This window comes from Sarcophilus harrisii, chromosome 2, assembly GCF_902635505.1.
Source record: "Sarcophilus harrisii chromosome 2, mSarHar1.11, whole genome shotgun sequence".
Lineage (NCBI taxonomy): Eukaryota > Metazoa > Chordata > Mammalia > Dasyuromorphia > Dasyuridae > Sarcophilus > Sarcophilus harrisii.
In genome coordinates, this window is record NC_045427.1 from 322,605,595 (window position 1) to 322,623,709 (window position 18,115).

Here is an 18,115-nt window from a genome sequence, read left to right on the forward strand (position 1 = left end):
AGTGTATTTAAGTACAAGTCTACATAAATTATTCTACTCCATGTCAATTCCTCAGCAAAAATTTCAATTTTTAATAAAAATCCAAAGGTTCCCTAATAGAAATCAAGAATCCACTTATTATTAATGACCAAATTACTCAGCTTGAATTGGGTGATCCTGGAGAAGGAGTCAGTAAACAGTACTCCTAAAGATATGAGTTTATATTCAACAGAACAAAACTCTGAGGATAGACATTGTACTTTGCTTTTGTCTTTGTATCCACAAAACCTAGTAAAGTGTGTTACAAGTGCTTAATATTGATTTAATTAAATTGCATGTAACATTATGACCCTATCTGTGGTCTCCAATATGAACAGACCTGACAATACAAATACATGGTAATGTCACTCATGCATACATACAGGGTTATTTTTGAGTTTGGGAGTTAAGTTAAAGAGAAATCTCTGAACTATACCCACTCAAATGAAACCAGCCAAACTCCATTTAAATGTATCACCGAAAAGGGAAACCACCACAATTTCAGTCTTTCTGAGGACCCCTAATAAAAAATTATATCAATAAGTTTGGAAAGGAGCAAAACAATAAAACCTCATTAAATGGATAACTTTATACTTATGTACCAGACAGGCAGCTAATCTTAGGCAAGTATTTTTCACCTAGCTGGAAGATGGTAATGATCATTCCTCAAATATCTTAAGGAACAGAAAAAAGTTGAGCATAGAGGCAGAATGTCTGATCAGCTTTTCCATTCCACCTCTGAGAGATTCTTTTAATCTGTCTTATTTTATTTAAATGGCTGTGAATTCTCAAATCAGATATACTATATCCAAATTTAAGTATAAAAACATATTTTAAAGACAACTTCAGATATTTTCACTTTATTCACATTTTAGATTATCCAAGTCTCTGTTCCTCTTTATTAATGGAGGAAGCCTAGAATTAAGAGTAATCGAAAGGAACTCCTCTTCAGGAGCCAAGGAAACACTTTATTATTTTTAAAGTTACTAGATAATATGATTGCAGTTAATAGCATCCAAATTCTCCCCACCCCCCAAAGAGGGGCTTTTGTAACTTTAAAAAAAAAATGTTACACACACAGGATTTGTTTGATTGCCAACTACCCAGAAATGGTAACTTAGAACTGGACTACATGAAGCCAAAAAAGCCCATATTATGGTCAGAAAAAAAGAGTGAAATTTTGTACCCTCTAAAACAAATAAGGAAATACACTTTTCTCCTTTCAACAGGAGACTGAGGTATTATAGGCTCAAAATGTTGCACATACTATCAGACATGATCGGTTGTACTTTGCTTTTGTCTTTGTATCCACAAAACCTAGTAAAGTGTGTTACAAGTGCTTAATATTGATTTAATTAAATTGCATTCTCAGAAAGACTGAAATTGTGGTGGTTTCCCTTTTTGGTGATACATTTAAATGGAGTTTGGCTGGTTTCATTTGAGTGGGTATAGTTCAGAGATTTCTCTTTAACTTAACTCCCAAACTCAATTTAATTGTTGGTTTTGTTAAACTGTTTTTTCTGCTACAAAAAGACTCATGAAAGGGTAGGTAAATGACCAGAAATGAATGAAAGTATTTTTTTAAAAGAGAAAAAAAAGAAGAGAGGGAGAAGGAGAGAAAGAGGCAGAAAGTGAAAAAAAAAAAAAGAATGAGAAAATAAAGAGGGCGTGGTGGGGAAGGAAAAAGGAATTGATGGAGGAGAAAAAGTTGTGACAGAAGAAAAAGAAGCATTGATGGGGAAAGAAAGAGGGAGTTGTAGGGAAAGAGAGAACAACGGATGAGGAGGGGGAAAAAGAGGCAGAAGAATGAAGAAAGAAGAAAGGCACAACCATGTCAAGAATGTGCACAGATCATTTATATTTGCAGCCAAGAGAACCAGGAAGAGGAATGTAAGAAGATGATATCAGAATGTCATAAGTGGACAAGATGGGTCTGCAAGAGAACATTCCTGTACACATTGAGTTTTAAAATAGTTTATGAGTTGTAAGACTAGGAATTCCCTGGTGAATGGTATGTAGCTGAGACTGGCTGACATTAGAAAATAAATTAGGTATTCTGTGTTATGGAATATTATTGTTCTGTAAGAAATGACCAGCAGGGAAAATTGGAAATTAGTATGGCAGAAACTAGGCATTGACCCACACTTAACACTGTACACCAAGATAAGGTCAAAATGGGTTCATGACCTAGCATAAAGAATGAGATTATAATTAAATTAGAAGAACATAGGATAGTTTACCTCTCAGATATGTGGAAGAGGAAGGAATTTATGACCAAAAAAGAACTAGAGATCATTATTGATCACAAAATAGAAATTTTGGTTATATCAAATTGAAGTTTTTGTACAAACAAAACTAATGCAGACAAGATTAGAAGGGAAGCAATAAACTGGGAAAACATTTTTACAGTCAAAGGTTCTGATAAAGGCCTCATTTCCAAAATATATAGAGAATTGACTCTAATTTATAGGAAATCAAGCCATTTTCCAATTGATAAATGGTCAAATTCTCAGATGAAGAAATTGAAACTATTTCTAGCCATATGAAAAGATGCTCCAAGTGATTATTAATCAGAGAAATGCAAATTAAGACAACTCTGAGATACCACTACACACCTGTCAGATTGGCTAGAATGACAGGAAAATATAATGATGAATGTTGGAGGGGAGGTGGGAAAACTTGGACACTGTTACATTGTTGGTGGAATTGTGAATATAACCAGTCATTCTGGAGAGTGATTTGGAACTGTGCTCAAAAAGTTATCAAACTGTGCATACCCTTTGATCCAGAAGTGTTACTACTGGGCTTATATCCCAAAGAGATCTTAAAGAAGGGAAAGGGTCCTGTATGTTCAAGAATGTTTGTGGCAGCCTTCTTTGTGGTGGCCAGAAACTGGAAACTGAGTGGATGCCCATCAATTGGAGAATGGCTGAATAAATTGTGGTATATGAATGTTATGGAATATTATTGTTCTGTAAGAAATGACCAGCAGGATGATTTCAGAAAGGCCTGGAGAGACTTACATGAACTGATGCTGAGTGAAATGAGTAGGACCAGGAGATCATTATATACTTCAACAACAATATGATATGATGATCAATTCTGATGGACGTGGCCCTCTTCAACAATGAGATGAACCAAATCTGTTCCAATAGAGCAGTAATGAATTGAACCAGCTACACCCAGCGAAAGAACTCTGGGAAATGAGTATGAATCACTATATAGAATTCCCAATCCCTCTATTTTTGTCCGCTTACATTTTTGAATTCCTTCACACGTTAATTGTATACTATTTCAAAGTCTGATTCTTTTTGTTCAGCAAAATAACTATATGGACATGTACACATATATTGTATTTAACATATACTTTAACATATTTAATAACATGTATTGGTCAACCTGCAGAAATGACCAGCCTGATAATACAGAGTCTTGCAAAGACTTACATGAACTGATGCTGAGTGAAATGAGCAGTACCAGGAGATCATTATACATTTCAACAACAATACTGTATGAGGATGTATTCTGATAGAAGTGGATATCTTTGACAAAGAAAAGATCTAATTCAGTTCCAATTGGTCAATGATGGACAGAACCAGCTACACCCAGAGAAGGAACATTGGGAAATGAATGTGGACTACTTGCATTTTTGTTTTACTTCCTATTTATTTTTACCTTCTGAATCCAATTCTTCTTGTGCAACAAGAGGACTATATGGATCTGCCATCCATATAATGTATCTAGGATATACTTTAACATATATAACATGTATAAGACTGCCTGCCATCTGGGGGGGGGGGTGGAGGGAAGGAAGGGAAAAGTAGGAACAGAAGTGAATGCAAAGGATAATGTTGTAAAAATTTACCCATGCATGTGTTCTGTCAATAAAAAGCTATAATAAAAAAAAGAAAGAAAAAAAAAGAAAAATAGGTATTCTTTCTATATTCTGAGAAAAAAGAACAGTAAAAGGGAGAAACACAACAGAATATTTTGTAAATATCTACAAAACAATAATCACTAAATACTTACTTGAGCCAGTTCATTCATTCAACATTTAAGTCCCTACTAAGTGCAAAGCACTATGCTAGGTATAAGAAACTATACAGTTTCAGTAATACCTAGCATCCCTATGGAGCCTACAGTCTAGCAAAGGGATAAAATACAAACACATATAACTATAATAAAATTATTATATGGTAAGCGTCTTAGGGAGGTACAAAATAATGTCACGAGAGATCCAGATGAGAGTGTCATTAACTAGATGAATTTAAGGGATCTTCCTGAAAAGTAGTATTTCAGTTGAGATCTAGAAAAAAGTAGGAATTCAATAGAAAAAAATTGGGCCAAAGGACATTTTAGTCACATGAAACAGCATGAACAAAGGCATGGAGATTGCAGAGTGTAAAGTGTATTCAGACTGGGGAAGCAGAGTGTTCATCTCTGTTTGGCTGGAGCTTACAATGTACAGAAAAGATTAAACAAAATTGGAAATTGTGGAGGGCCAATCAGAGGAAAATGAACTTCATATACCAAACAATAAGGATTCATAAAAAATTCTATGCATAAGAATGATCATTCTGACAGCCTGTATAGTAAATAAATCATTAAGCATCACGCAGTAGATGCTTAATGAATGTCTATTGAATTAAGTTCCTCCCACTGTAAAATGGTTGAATTAGGTGATCTCTAAGGTGCCTTCCATCATTAGAGCTAAAATCCTATCTTTGAAGTAGGCACAGATTTGTTTTTGATTGACTGGGAACCAAAAGATCTGAATCCAAAATTTAGCTCTCCTTATTTATCAGTGTAGCCCTGACAGATAACAACCCCTAGGACCTAAATTTCCTCATTTTCTTTAAATGAGAATAGTTGAACTATATGATCTTTATGGTCCTTTATCACATCAAAATTTTATGATTCTATAATTTAGCAATTAGGAAGTCACTGATGAATTTTTTCAACGAGTAACAGAGGCAGAAGACAGTTTGTAAGAGGCTGGAGAAAGAATAATGATAAAGAAATGAAGAAACCTATGAGAGAGAACTTTTTCAATTAGATTTAGTAGTGAAGAGAGATGGGAATTGATATACTGGAAAGATTAATGGAAAAATATTTTAATATTTGGTGATGGATTGAGAGTGTTAGCAGATGTACAAGACCTAAATAGGAAACAAGATGGAAAGAGATTCAAGAACATAGGTGGAAGAATTATTCTAAATAAGTTTACATATTTTGTTCATACAGGGAAGAAGCAAAAATGTATGAAGGTGCTAAAAAGCTTTGAGCAACAAAGAAAGGTTTACTATTCTGATGAAAGACCTTTCCAATTGCTTCCCTTCTCTTGACTCTTGCATTTCCAAAGGGAGAATGCCTCATTTCTCTACTGTGACAGCTGTCATAGGAAGCAACCATCTTTGTCATATGGCCAGGAGGTTTTAGGTTCCAATTCTGACACCTAAAACCAATGTCCCTTAATTTTCCTGCCTCAATTTCTCTATCTTTTTAAGCACTAGAGAACATTATTCAGCTTCTTCCAAATAATAGAAAAGTCAGGAAAGTGTTTTGAGACAAGTACAATTTTCTGGTTATTTTCAGTGTGATCACTGATGTTTTCTCTGCCTTGTACATGAACCTCACTGTCTTCCCTAATAGAAGCAAATTTCCAACAAGATTATTCTTACTCCTGGTGCTTTGAAATTTTTTGTAAACTATGGACCATAAATTTGAGGCTACAAGATAACATTAATAGCTATGGAAAAAATATACCTTGTGTCATTTCTAGGCTCTCTGAATTTGGGGCTTTAGGCCACAATAAGTACCCAAATATGGGTATGATTGGGGAAGGAGTGAGCAGAGCTCCATATAGAACATACACATACAAAACACAACCATTTCAAAAGTAGTTTGGTGGTTAAGCTTAGGTTAAGAAAGACATCCCAAAGATCTGATATCTTTCTCAATTTTGCCCACTACTCTTTCACAAACACACACTAAGCTATGCCTCATCTAATTTGAAAAATGTCAAGAGAATATGTATCCACTAATTACAACCATGTCAAAATGTATAGAAATTATCAAAAACTGGAATTTTTGAAATTTAGAAAGATATTAAGTTCAGAGTTGAATGATTACTATATGCTCCTCCTCCTCCTCCTCCATTAAATTGATTAAGTTCCTGTTTTTAAAAGATTCATGGTGTTCATTATGGCAAAAGAACTATACAATAGAAGATGTGCCCTTTCTCTTCTTACCAGGAAGAAAAGAAACCTCAGTATTTTAGCCTGGCAAAGTTTCAGGAAGCAATCATAGAGGCAGGAAAAATATGGGCTAGAATTATATTGCAGCCATGAATAGTTAGAATCATAGTCACACAAATTATCAACTAAAAGCTGTCCTAATTTCAAAAAAAGATATTTTAAGGTCTCTAAAGAAAAACTTACCTGAGACTTTGGGCTAGATGACCTCTAGGCTCCTATTCAACCCTAAAAAAAGACAACTAAACACAAAAGTCTATGCATTTTCCATAGCCTTCCCTATGTCCTATTCCTTTGTTCAAGTGCATCATCAAACCTAGCTATTTCCAGGCCTCCCAGAAAAAAATCTGTTTTAACTGCTATCTACAACAGTACAGGTGTGTCCTCAAAGCACCAACCTTCTCTTTTAATTGACTGAAGCTTAAAATCTCTTAGAAAATTATCAGCCTTTTCCTTAGCCAGTGATTTTCAGCCTCTATACTGACCAAGATACAAAATTTGAAGCCAGGGCCTAGAAATTTAAGATTCTGAAAGTAAGGATCCATCCTATAGTCAAGCTTCCAATCACCTGAATCACTTGTGCATGAAACTATAAATATTATCTCAACCATTGCACTTCACCTACAACTTAAGTAAACTGGCCAGCTTCATCTTTGCTGAAATCATTATGGTATTAAAGAATTTAGATCTGGAAGGAGTCTTAGAATTTGTCTGGTCCACTACCCCTCCCAGCCAATTTTACATGTGAGAAAACTGAAGCCCAGAAAAGAGAAATTATGAGCCCAAGGTCACAAAGAGCAGGGGTTACAAAAGTAGTGCCGGGATCAGGAATCTAAGTCCATGTGCTCTTGATTCCTGTTTTTGGCTCTGATCCCATTGTCTCTATAAGAACCTCTCCCTTCCTACTCCTAGGAAATGAAGTGAAAGTTCGTTGACTAAAGTAAAGCAGAAAATAGCACAGACCTGGGAGACAGATCACTTAGGTTCAAGTTGCCCCTTAAATACGTGAGATCTAACCTCCCAGCGTTCCAATTTCCTCATATGTAAAAATGAGAATGATTATACTTATCTCAAAAGTTATGATGATAAATACATACAGGGCATGTAAAATATCAAAAAGAATATATAAATGCACGGTAATATTGCTATTATCGAAACAATAAAGAATCCCTGAATACGTCTAAGAACTATCTCTGAAGCCCAGACGTGTCTGAAGGAGAATTAAGAACCACACCTGAGAAATCTCGATTTGTAGTCAGTTACTAAGCTTTTGTCAGTTAGGTGCCACCCAGGGCACATTCCTTAGAAAGCAAAGAATAAACTTTGGCTCTCGAAAGGAACTGCCACAGCTCTGGGCTGACAGCCTCCCTATCTCCCCACTTAAGCTTTAATGAGAGTTTTCAGTATGCAAATATTGGCGCCTCCTTCTCCCCACACGTCGCCCAAATCATCTAACATTTAAAATTTAAATGTTCAGAAACCATGGCTCCTTTTCTTTTGACTCCAGCAACAGTTAAGTGCATTATTATTAACTCCCAGCACTTCTAATTGTTCACTCCAAACAGAGGCTTCGTTATTAATAGGCTATAAATCAAGGCCCTACCTGAAACTCGTTGTCACGGAAACTGTAACTTTAACCCTCCTCCACTCAGTGCCGCCCTACCCTACCCTCCCACCCACCCACCCAAGATCCTGGGAGCCTGTACAATGCATACCTAAGTTCTCGTTATTTCTCCGACTTTCTGCTATTTGTCTGGGTCAAGTCCTGGTCAGGGAGATGCAAATCCCAAACATTTCAGAAGACGTGCGTATTCTTTTAGGAAGAGTCGGGAGTTGGAGTAGGTGCAGAAAGGCTAGGGAGAACCAGTTGGCCGGGAACCTTTTCTCTCTCCCGCCGCAGCTAGCCATGCACAAAGTATGGTGCCCCCCAGGGCCTGTCACCCTATTACACTATTTTCCCTTTACAGGGCGTCCTACGGTCCGAAAAGCGGGAATGCTAAGTTACACAGAAGCGGAGCTAATTAGCCCCAAGAGGGTGAAAGTGGGGCGTGGGGAAGCAAGGGAAGGATGACAGAATAGATAGTGGGGGCAGCTCGGAGGTCGGGAGTACGCAAAACAAAACCCCGCCCCGGCCCTGGAGGCTGGACCCGCACCCGTACTGTGTCTTCCCTACCCCACCCGCACAGTGGGCTGTTAAGACTCCGGAATCCGCGTCTCCAAAGTGCTTAGCTTTCGGGGAACCACAGAAGCCCGTACCTCTCCCTGCACCCCCGGCTACTCGATTCAGCCGTTGCCCCTGCTGCCCACTAAGCCCCAAGCTCTGTTTTCCCCCACCCCACTCTTCCTTTCAGATGCCCCGCGTTCCAGTCACGCGCCCCCTCTGGCCCACAGCCCTGCGCGCCCCTTCCCCACGCAATGGACCTCCTCCTCCTCCCAGGCTTCTACTTCGTCCCTCCCAGTACTCCTCACCTGCACTTGGGCTGAAACTGCAGCCACCTAAAGCCCAGAGCAATAGTGGGGCAACTGGGGCGCAGAGGGAGGAGGGCAGCGCGGGGCTCCTGGCACAGCGGCCGCCGGGCGCCTGGTGCTGCCGAGCCACGGACCCGCCCAGAGATATAAATAACATTATCTGAGGAGGGACATTCCTGCCGGGGGACATCGCTGCTGCCGGGACCAGATAGTCCCGCGGCGGGGGCGGAGGAGGCGGGGCCACAGGCTCCCGCAGCGCCTAGGCCCGGCCCCAGCCTGCCCCCACCCACATCTCCATACCCGCCAATCACCCTCTTGGGGCCCCTGGGAGCACCTGCCAGGCTACAGTTTGGTCTCCCTCCTCCCACCTTCCTCCGTGATCTTAGGCCCTCCTTTTAGGCCACCGACCCTTCCTCTCCTCTAGCCTCCAGTACTGCTTTTGGGTTGGGAGCGGGCAAAGCCTGGGAAAACCACAGTGCTAGCATCCTTTCCACACATCCACCAACTGCGCGCCAGCCGTTCCCAAGGAGAGCCCCCTGCGGCGGGGAAAGATTGAGTTCCCTTGTTTGGGGCCTAATTCTTTCAAACGCAACTACGAGCCATACCTAGGCAGGGATACTTCGGTAACCTTTCATTTCTTCACACGCAGTCCAATTGAGGGGGGAAAGGTGACTTCTCTGATCCCTAAAACTGTACACCTGCTCCCTGACAGTTCTCATGCCAGCACGGTAGCTGAGTAGGATACACTGGGATTGGCCGCTTCTGGGGTTTGTTATTTTTTGTTTTCCAAACCGCAAGAGCTGATTTCTCTGGAGAAATAAAATCATGGTGTTAAGAAGGCACCTGCGGGCATAGATCCAGACACAATCAGCTATCCTTTGTCCTTCCTTAGATCGATGGGAGAAAATGCTGTGTTTCTGTGTCTATGCAAACCTGATGTATTTGAGAGAACCGTGCGATGCTGCCAATGCAAAGCCTGCAGTCCCGTAGTGATCACACAGCGCAATGACGATAATCAACAGACATGCTCCACAGGCGACTCCTGGCTGGCTGGCTGCTGGTCTAAGAGCGGGATCTAATGCTTCACAAAAACTCCGTTCTGTTTCTAGGGTTTGGTAGAAAAGGGCCAGACAGCTAGAGGAAGAACTAGAACGGTAGATGCTGTCAAAGAGTACGGAGAAAGGCACTCAAGAGACTGCATTAGATTGAAATATAGAGGAGAGGTCAAAAAACCTGGTTAGCAAAGTCACAATTTTCTATGCTTAATATCAGGACCCTTGGGACTCAAAAGATGTTTGTTGATAAGGATTATAATGCATTACCACCTTGTCTCTTTCACCCCCATTCCTCTTATCCTAAACCCAATAATTGCTTCTCACTTTCCCTATCACTTTGATTTGAGAATCACAGATATTAGACGAATTTGCAGTTAAGCCGAAAAGTGTATGCATACTGAAAAGTTTTAGCTATTACGCAGGCTTTCCAGTATTCACGACAAAATGAATATAGACCCGATCTGAATTATTTGAGTTCAATTGTGCAGTTTTCCAGTCTTCCTCAAGGAAAAGCTTCCTACTAACCAAGCCATAAATACACTAGATTTCCGAACTAGCAGTGAAACCTTGAAGATGATTTTTAGTCCAAATCCTATTTGCAGATGAGGAAATTGTCCAGGGCAATTTGGCCAATGATATAAGATTAATTTGTCTTAGAAATATGAATAAAACTTACCTCCAGACTCAATACTATTCTCTTTCCTCTGTAGTTACCATAGTCTCTTGATTATTTGCCAGCTGTGCAAATCTAGGATATATGTTGAAAGACAGATAGTTTATATGTTGAAATTAGCAAAGACATTCCTTTACTGCTATATTCTCACCTTGTGGTGAGAATTAGACACAGAACCATGATGACTATATCATAACTTTGGTAGACACTATAAGTCCAAAGGGCTATCTCTGTCATATATAACTCCTGTGTTACTTTCTCTGGGTCTCCCTACTGTTATATCTCTCAAAAGCTAGCAGATAAAATGGGGAAAAGGTTACAAAAGTGCCACTGAAATTATTATCTTCTAAGAGCTATAACTAAGATGGAAAAATCTTAACTTTGTCTCTGAAATTTAGAGAATGCTGACAGTAAACACCATCAATAAGTAAACATTTATTTAGCACCTATTCCTATTTATCAATAATAATTAGGTAGACTAGAAAGGTACCAAACTATCCACTTTCTCCAGCTCATCACAATAGACTGAGTTTTTCCAAGACTGCTTCCTCCAATGGCAGCTTTCCCAGTAGCAGCCTTGGGTGTTGTTCATGGTCTCTGTCTTCCCCAGTGAAGCCCTGTGTCCTGATATCCAAGAGCTCTCCTTTGGTTTCTTCTCTTGCCACTGAATTTATTTTCAGAGGCTGATTTGTGGGAATTTTTCATGCTACTTTCTATCGATGAGGGTCTGGGGAAGGAGATGTTGAGTTTGCTCCAAGTACCAGAATTGTTAGTTATGACTTTACTGGCTTGGCTTTCCATCACTACAGCCATACACAGCCCACTTTTGGTACAGATTTAAGAATCCGTTTGTTGTTTCTTGAGATAGAAGATGAAAGAGGAACTCTTCAATTTAAAAAAAAAAATTAACAATCATATTCTGTCAAGGAAAATAGGCCAACTTCAAAAGCAGAGACAGTTGTATGTCTTAAGTAGACATCTTGATCTATTTTTGAAGAAACAATAAATGAAAATGATATTATTAATGATTGTGAAAACCTCCTATGAATATAGATATTAAATATATTTATCATCCTTCAACATTTTATCTATGTAGATACAAAAATTATACAGTAATAGACATATGATTTCTTGGCCATAGGTTTATTATTATACCAAATAATTAAATATAATTTTCCCCCTTTGTTGTCTTAAAATTCATAATTTGCAGCTACAAAGAAAAACTATAAAAGCTACAAGCCCATGGACAAATTAACTCAAGATTTCATGAACCGACTCAGCTGCTTTTACTCCCTCCACTGTAGCTGAAAGCTAAATAATTCAATGCAGCCTCATTTGCTACAGAGCCTGTCATAGTAACAGCAAAATGCTTTGCAGCTAATACAGTTACAGTAAAAAGATAAATCAGAGTGGAAGGAGAGGGTTTAGGAAGGGGGTAAATGTTTTCAAATGAGATTAAAAGTCGTTCCAAAACTCACTCAGAAAACCAGTTTTTCTACTAAAAACCAGTGACCTGAACAAAAATATACAATAAACCCCAAAGTAAAAAAAAAAAAAGCAAAACAAAGCCAAAATAAAAAAAACAACAAAACAGACCAATTTGCTGCAATGCAAACTAAATTGAACCAAAATATTATTTTTAAGCTGAAGATATATTTTTTGATTTGCTTTAAAAAAAAACTTACTTAATAAACCAGGTCAAACAGGAGCCAACAACATGTTATTTTCAGAAACATTGAATCATAATTAGAGCATTAAACTGTTTTCCAATACAAAACCTAAATCTTATTGATGTTTCATTTTAATCCTGCTTAAAAAAAACAAGTAATGAATCATGAATTCATAAATAAGTAGGTACATTTCCATCCTTCCTCTAGGAATAATTAGGGGCATCTTCCCTTCCATTGCCCTTAAAAGCAGGCTGACAATATTATCAGTTCCAAAATCCTTCCAATGGCAACATAGAGACGCAAATGATGAGGGGCCCTCTTTCCCTCTACTTCATTATGTGGTCAAAAGAATTGGAAAGCTTGGCTTAAAGCCAGTAAGTTATAAAATAATGATTTTTAAAAATCTCACATTTCTTATGAAACAAGTTCATCTTATTTCAAAATTCCTGCAACCATTAATACAGAGAATAGGGTATGTTGGAAGCCCTCTGTCATCTACTCTTCCATTTTTTCCATTTCTGGCAAAGTTTTGAAACTGGTGCCTTCCATAGCTATCTTTCTGTGTACCAGAAAGGTGCCAAGTTCATTTATGGCCCAAATATCACAATGGGGATATTTGTTGGGAGTCATGGTAAATTCCTTCATTTCTTTTTTCAAGTGCATGATTGAAATGAAAGTTCAGAAAGACAAATAGATTAGCCCAAATTGTGTACAATTTTAAAATATAATCAGTGTGTCCACAGGAGTCAAAAAGAAAGAAAGGAATCCATATGAAGAATTTTGATTTATCCATCTTGGCATAATGGAATTAGCAGGTAAAAATTCTTGAACAGTTTATGAAATGTGGTATAATGAAATAAACATCAAACCTAAATTCCTAGCGCTAAAACTGAATGCTTGTGCCAGTTCTACTACCAACATACTGTGTGAACTTGAGCAAGTCTCTATCTATGTGACACCTGTAAGATGAGAGAATTGGACTAAATTATCTCTAAGATCCTATAGATTCTATAATCTTTTTTTGGCCAACAGATTAATTTCTAATTAATCAAGCTTAGTATTAAAATGTATTTCTCAAAATATATAGGGATTGTTTTGTGCCCAAAGATTACCTCTATGCTATCCTAGTTAGCAGAGTAAAGAGAGAGCTAAGCCTAGAGAGAGGAACATCTAATTGTGGGATCCTGGACAAGTCATTTAACCTCTTTTGCCTCATTTTCCATAACTGTCAAACAGGGATATAACAGCACTTATATGGCATGGTTATTGTGAGAATCAAATAAGATAACATTTGTAAAATACTTAATACAGTGCCTGTGAGATGGTAAGGCACTATATAAATGCTTATTCCTTTTTCTTTTCCTTTCCTCTTCCCTTCTTCAAGTCATTGTTAAAGGATAGTATGAGTTATGCATGCAAACCTATCAATTAGTTTCATTAGCTACTACAATGATTATCTCACTGTATGCCCCTTTTATAGCTAAAATAAAATAAAAACAATAACAGAAATGTCAGGAATGGGCAAGGAAAATTATGATATCGGCATGGTGAAGTCCAGATCTCTTTCTGAACCGACTGCAAATCTACTACCTGTCTTTAGGTTACAACCTTGAATAGCAGTTATGTACCTAATTCCTTCCAGTTGAATCATAGCAATGAGGACACCCCAACAAAATCAGGAAAGAAAAATGGTTCAACAACATGCAGAAAGTAAAGAATGAAGGAAGGACTGAAAAAGCATTAAGTGCTTGCCATATTCAAAACACTGTGCTGAGAGCATAAAGGAAAAAAAGTTATTGCTATTGTTTAGTCATGTCTTAACTCTTTGTGACCCCATTTGTGGTTTTCTTGTGGTTTTCTTATGGTTTGCCATTTCCTTCTCTAGCTCATTTTACAGATGAGGAAACTGAGGCAAACAGTTAAGTGACTTGTCTAGGGTTCATGAGACCATACTTGAATTCAGGTCTTCCTGATTCCAGAGGTTAACTGCTGTATCCACTATACCACCTTGTCCCAAAGGAAACAAAGAAAAGTAATGACAGGGTAAGACAACATATACTGGATTTTTAACTGCAAGTCAGATTGAAAGATTAAGTAGTCCAACCCAGGAGTTCTTAGGCTGTAGTAAGAAAGCAAATAATAATGTTCTTTCTTTAATATTATTTCCATTATATAATTATAACTTTCTGATGTTGAATGTTCTGATGATAAGAACTTTCTTTGACAAATCTACAATGTTTCTGTTGAAGAAGTTTGGTGGTTTGGTGTTGGTAGGGATGACAGACTCCTTTTACATCAGGATTCTCCCTTAAAGAATGAATAAAAGGATCAGAATAATAGCAGGATTGGTGATATGGGGAGTGCTATTAATGTCAGAACTTTTAGGTTCAGTGTCCTGTATTGTCTCCATCATGATCTGAGGAAAAGGAATGGTCTAGGGAGTAGCAGTGGTTTGATTTGCTTAACACATGCCTCCTCTTTTCTCTCCCTTAGAATACCTTACTGCTTCTGCTAGTCTAGGTTGCCTCCTCAATAAGTGGTATTTAGAGCTGGATAGGATTTTTAAAATGCATATAATCAAAAGTTGACTGAACATGACCTGAAAAAAAAATAAAGTTTAAGAATAAGAAGTGCAACTATTAGTTTTTATTAATTTAATAATCTGAACTAGTTTTTACTTAGATGATAATTATCTCCAGCAAAAACAATTTTGTAAATTGTTTTTGTTTTCTTTAATGAGTAGTTTTTGAATTCAAAAATGTTTTTCATAATACTGCCTGAGACCACTGGGAAACTTTCAATATAGCTTAGAAAGCTAATGTTATAAAAGATTCCATTGGTTCTACAAATTGATATAATTCCCTCTTCTGTTCATGGAATAAGTTTCTACAGCTGCTAACCTTCTGACTGGATATTCCTTCAATGTTTTAGAAGTTATCAACATTCAGACATAAAATTTTGCAGAAACTGTCAGATTTCATTTAAAAATTTGGTTTTTTCTCATTTTCTTTCCACTGTAGCAAATTATACTTTAAAAATCACTATTTAGGATTTTATGTTATTTTAGATGCTTTGATAGCCATTTTAATAAGAATTTTGAGAAGTAAATCCTTATTATTATCCTCATTTGGAGATGAAGATCTAGGTTAGAACAGGACAGAAATAGGACTTCAAAACTCTCAGGCAAAATTATTAAAAGGTAAAATTGCCTTCAATGCCTCAGTCTCTTTTTTTCATGATTTCCCCTATTTCTCTATATTTCTTTCATACTATGGCATACAGTGGTCTTTAGCTCCATCTTCTATTCTCTCTTATGAAAATTTGTTCTCAATTACCCAGGGTCACACAGTGGATATGAGAGGTAGGATCTGAATATAGGTTCTGGCAGCCAAGGTGGAACAGGATTGATGGTCTAGGAAGTACTACAATTCTACTACAATTCAGTTCTTGGATTCTGCATCTTGTGCTATATTCACCAAGGCTAGAAGCAGGAGTGTGCTGGTAAATGTTTAACAATAGGCTCTGAATGGTGCATTACATCCTTTTAAGATTAATCTGCATTATTAACATTTTCCTATCATTTTCTTAAATCTCCATAATTAATAGAATAATAAATCATGCCTTAATTTTATGGCATTTCCTGAATTCTATGATGTACATGCTCACACTGAAAATTTAACAATCAGCTCTCTCAAGTTGGTTAGAACTAGCTCCAATACACTCTGATCTGAGGTAAAGTGGTAGTAGAGGTGGTAGTGCCCACAATCATTAGCAAAAGGGGCAACCATTATTGCTAACTTCCAGTAATGCAATGATAATCCCAAGGGATCCTAAATCCCCAGCCCTGTAACCAGTGGGGTCCCCATAGCCTGTATTTAAATCCTGCCTCTGATATCCAATAATTGTGTGATCCTAAGTAACTGAAAGCACATTTTGAGCAGAAAGGAAAGAACACTAGATGCATAAAGAGAGACCATAAAAAGGAAGAGGTAATGAAAGGAATATGGAAAACAACAGAAAAGGAAGATTGAGTCAGTGGAAGAAAATTTTCCCTCCTTAACAACTTTGTCTGGAGTTTGGGGACATTCTTCTGTAGCTTCTCCATCTTACCATCAAGAAGAAGAAATGGGATACACATTGTCACACCAAGTTATCCTTAGAACCAAGGTTTTATAGAGATAAAAGATTATGTAAGATAATACCAATAGCCATTTTTTCAGTGTTTTCTCCAATACTGACGATGGACTTTCCATTTCACTTTTACTCTCATCTTGTCTCCCTTCTGAACAATGAGGATGCATTTGTAAGCCAACATGGAACAGAGAAAATCTAACTGATCTTTTAGAGGACTGAATTCATGATCTTGTTTCTTTAGTACCACACTTTAAATACCCAAATTTTGACAGTTAAGATTAGGATTATAATCTATAGCAAATTGTTATTGTTCAGTCATGTCCAACTCTTTGAGAACCCATGAACACTTATATTATAGCACACTTGGTCTTTCTATCCTCTAGTATCACGCAACATCCATCCTAATTAACAGTCTCTATTTCCATGATACCATCTATCTATCTCATCCTCTACTATTCCATTTTCCTTCTGCCTTCTGTCTTTTCCAACATTGGATCTTTTCCAGGAGTTCTCTTTTCTCATTATGTGGCCCAAATGTGGGCTTCAGCTTTAGAACATGGATTTCAGCTTCAGAATGTGACTTTCCAGTGAATAGCCTGAATTAATTTCTCTAAGTATTAACTAACTTAATCTCTTAGCTGTTCAAGGGACTTTCAAAAGTCTTCTCCAGCATCACAATTTGAATCTATCAATTCAGAAGCTCTCAGCTTTTCCTTACAATTCAACTCACAGCTATAGATTTGTTACTGGAAAGAACTATAGTTTTGACTATAATGACCTTTGTCTTTTCTTTTTAGTAGGCTGTCCAGATTTATCATAGCTTGCTTTCCAAGGAGCCAGCATCTTTTCATTTCATGGCTGCAGTCACTGTTTGCAGTGATCTCTGAGCCCAAGAATGTAAAATCTAACACTGCTTCTATTTCTTCTCTCTCTATTTTCCAGGAAGTAAGCAATTGCCAAGATCTTCATTTTTTTAATGTTAAGCTTCAAGCCAGCTTTTACACTTTCTTCTTTTACCCTCATCAAGACGCTTCTTAATTCATTTTTACTTTCTGTCATTGGAGTAGTAACTTCTGCATATTTGAAATTGTTGATATTTCTCCTGGAAACCTTAATTCCAGCTTTTGTTTCAAAGTTGAATAAATAAGCTTTGTTATACTCCTTTCTCATTTTTAAACCAATTAGTTGTTCTGTGTTTGGTTCTAGCTCTTGCTTCTTGGCCCACATACAAATTCCTCAGGAGACAAGTAAAATGATCTGGTATTCATATCTCTTTGAGGACTTGCCACATTTTGTTGTAATTCACACAGTCAAAGGCTAAGCAGAACTAATTATTTTTCTGGAACTTCCTTGCTTTTCCCATAATTCAGCAAATTTTGGCAATTTGGTCTCTAGTTCCTTTGACTCTTCAAAAACCACTGACAAACCCAAAATGTAATCAAAAGCAAAGTAGCTATAGCAATAAAACTTTATTCCAATCCTTCATCCTGGAATAGAGGTGATCTTACTTTCTGAGAGACCAGGTCAATGGAATACAACTTAAGCTTTTTTTTCTCCCATTCTGGAAAGGTTTGGAGTTTGGTCCTAGCAACAGATATGCCTGCTCTCCAAACATCAGACTAGCAAAGTCAAGTAGCTTGGTGAAAAGTTCTTTCATCATGACAACTAATCAAACAAAGAAAAATACAAAATATCCCCCAGTCCTGTGAGATCTTTTCTCTTTCTATGGTGAGAATGGAAAAGAGAATTGAGGGTACCAAGAACTACCAATAAAACAAGAAAGCACTTGTTATTCTTCTACATTTGGGGTACTATGCTATTTGTAAAGGATACAAATACAAG

At 37.4% G+C, this 18,115-nt stretch overlaps 1 protein-coding gene across 3 annotated transcripts in view; it reads right to left on the bottom strand.

Moving 5' to 3' along the window:
- SPTB (spectrin beta, erythrocytic) overlaps positions 1–8,972 on the bottom strand; it is a 166,026-nt gene extending 157,054 nt beyond the window's left edge. The window contains exon 1 of one of the 3 annotated variants that reach the window (XM_031952714.1): positions 8,742–8,972. The gene's annotated coding sequence lies outside the window, so the exon portion shown is untranslated. Of the gene's footprint in view, positions 1–7,987; positions 8,404–8,741 lie in introns of those variants that run through there. The other 2 variants (XM_023502855.2, XM_012548711.3) reach the window with 2 other exon arrangements.
- Between the last annotated feature and the right edge of the window lie 9,143 nt (positions 8,973–18,115).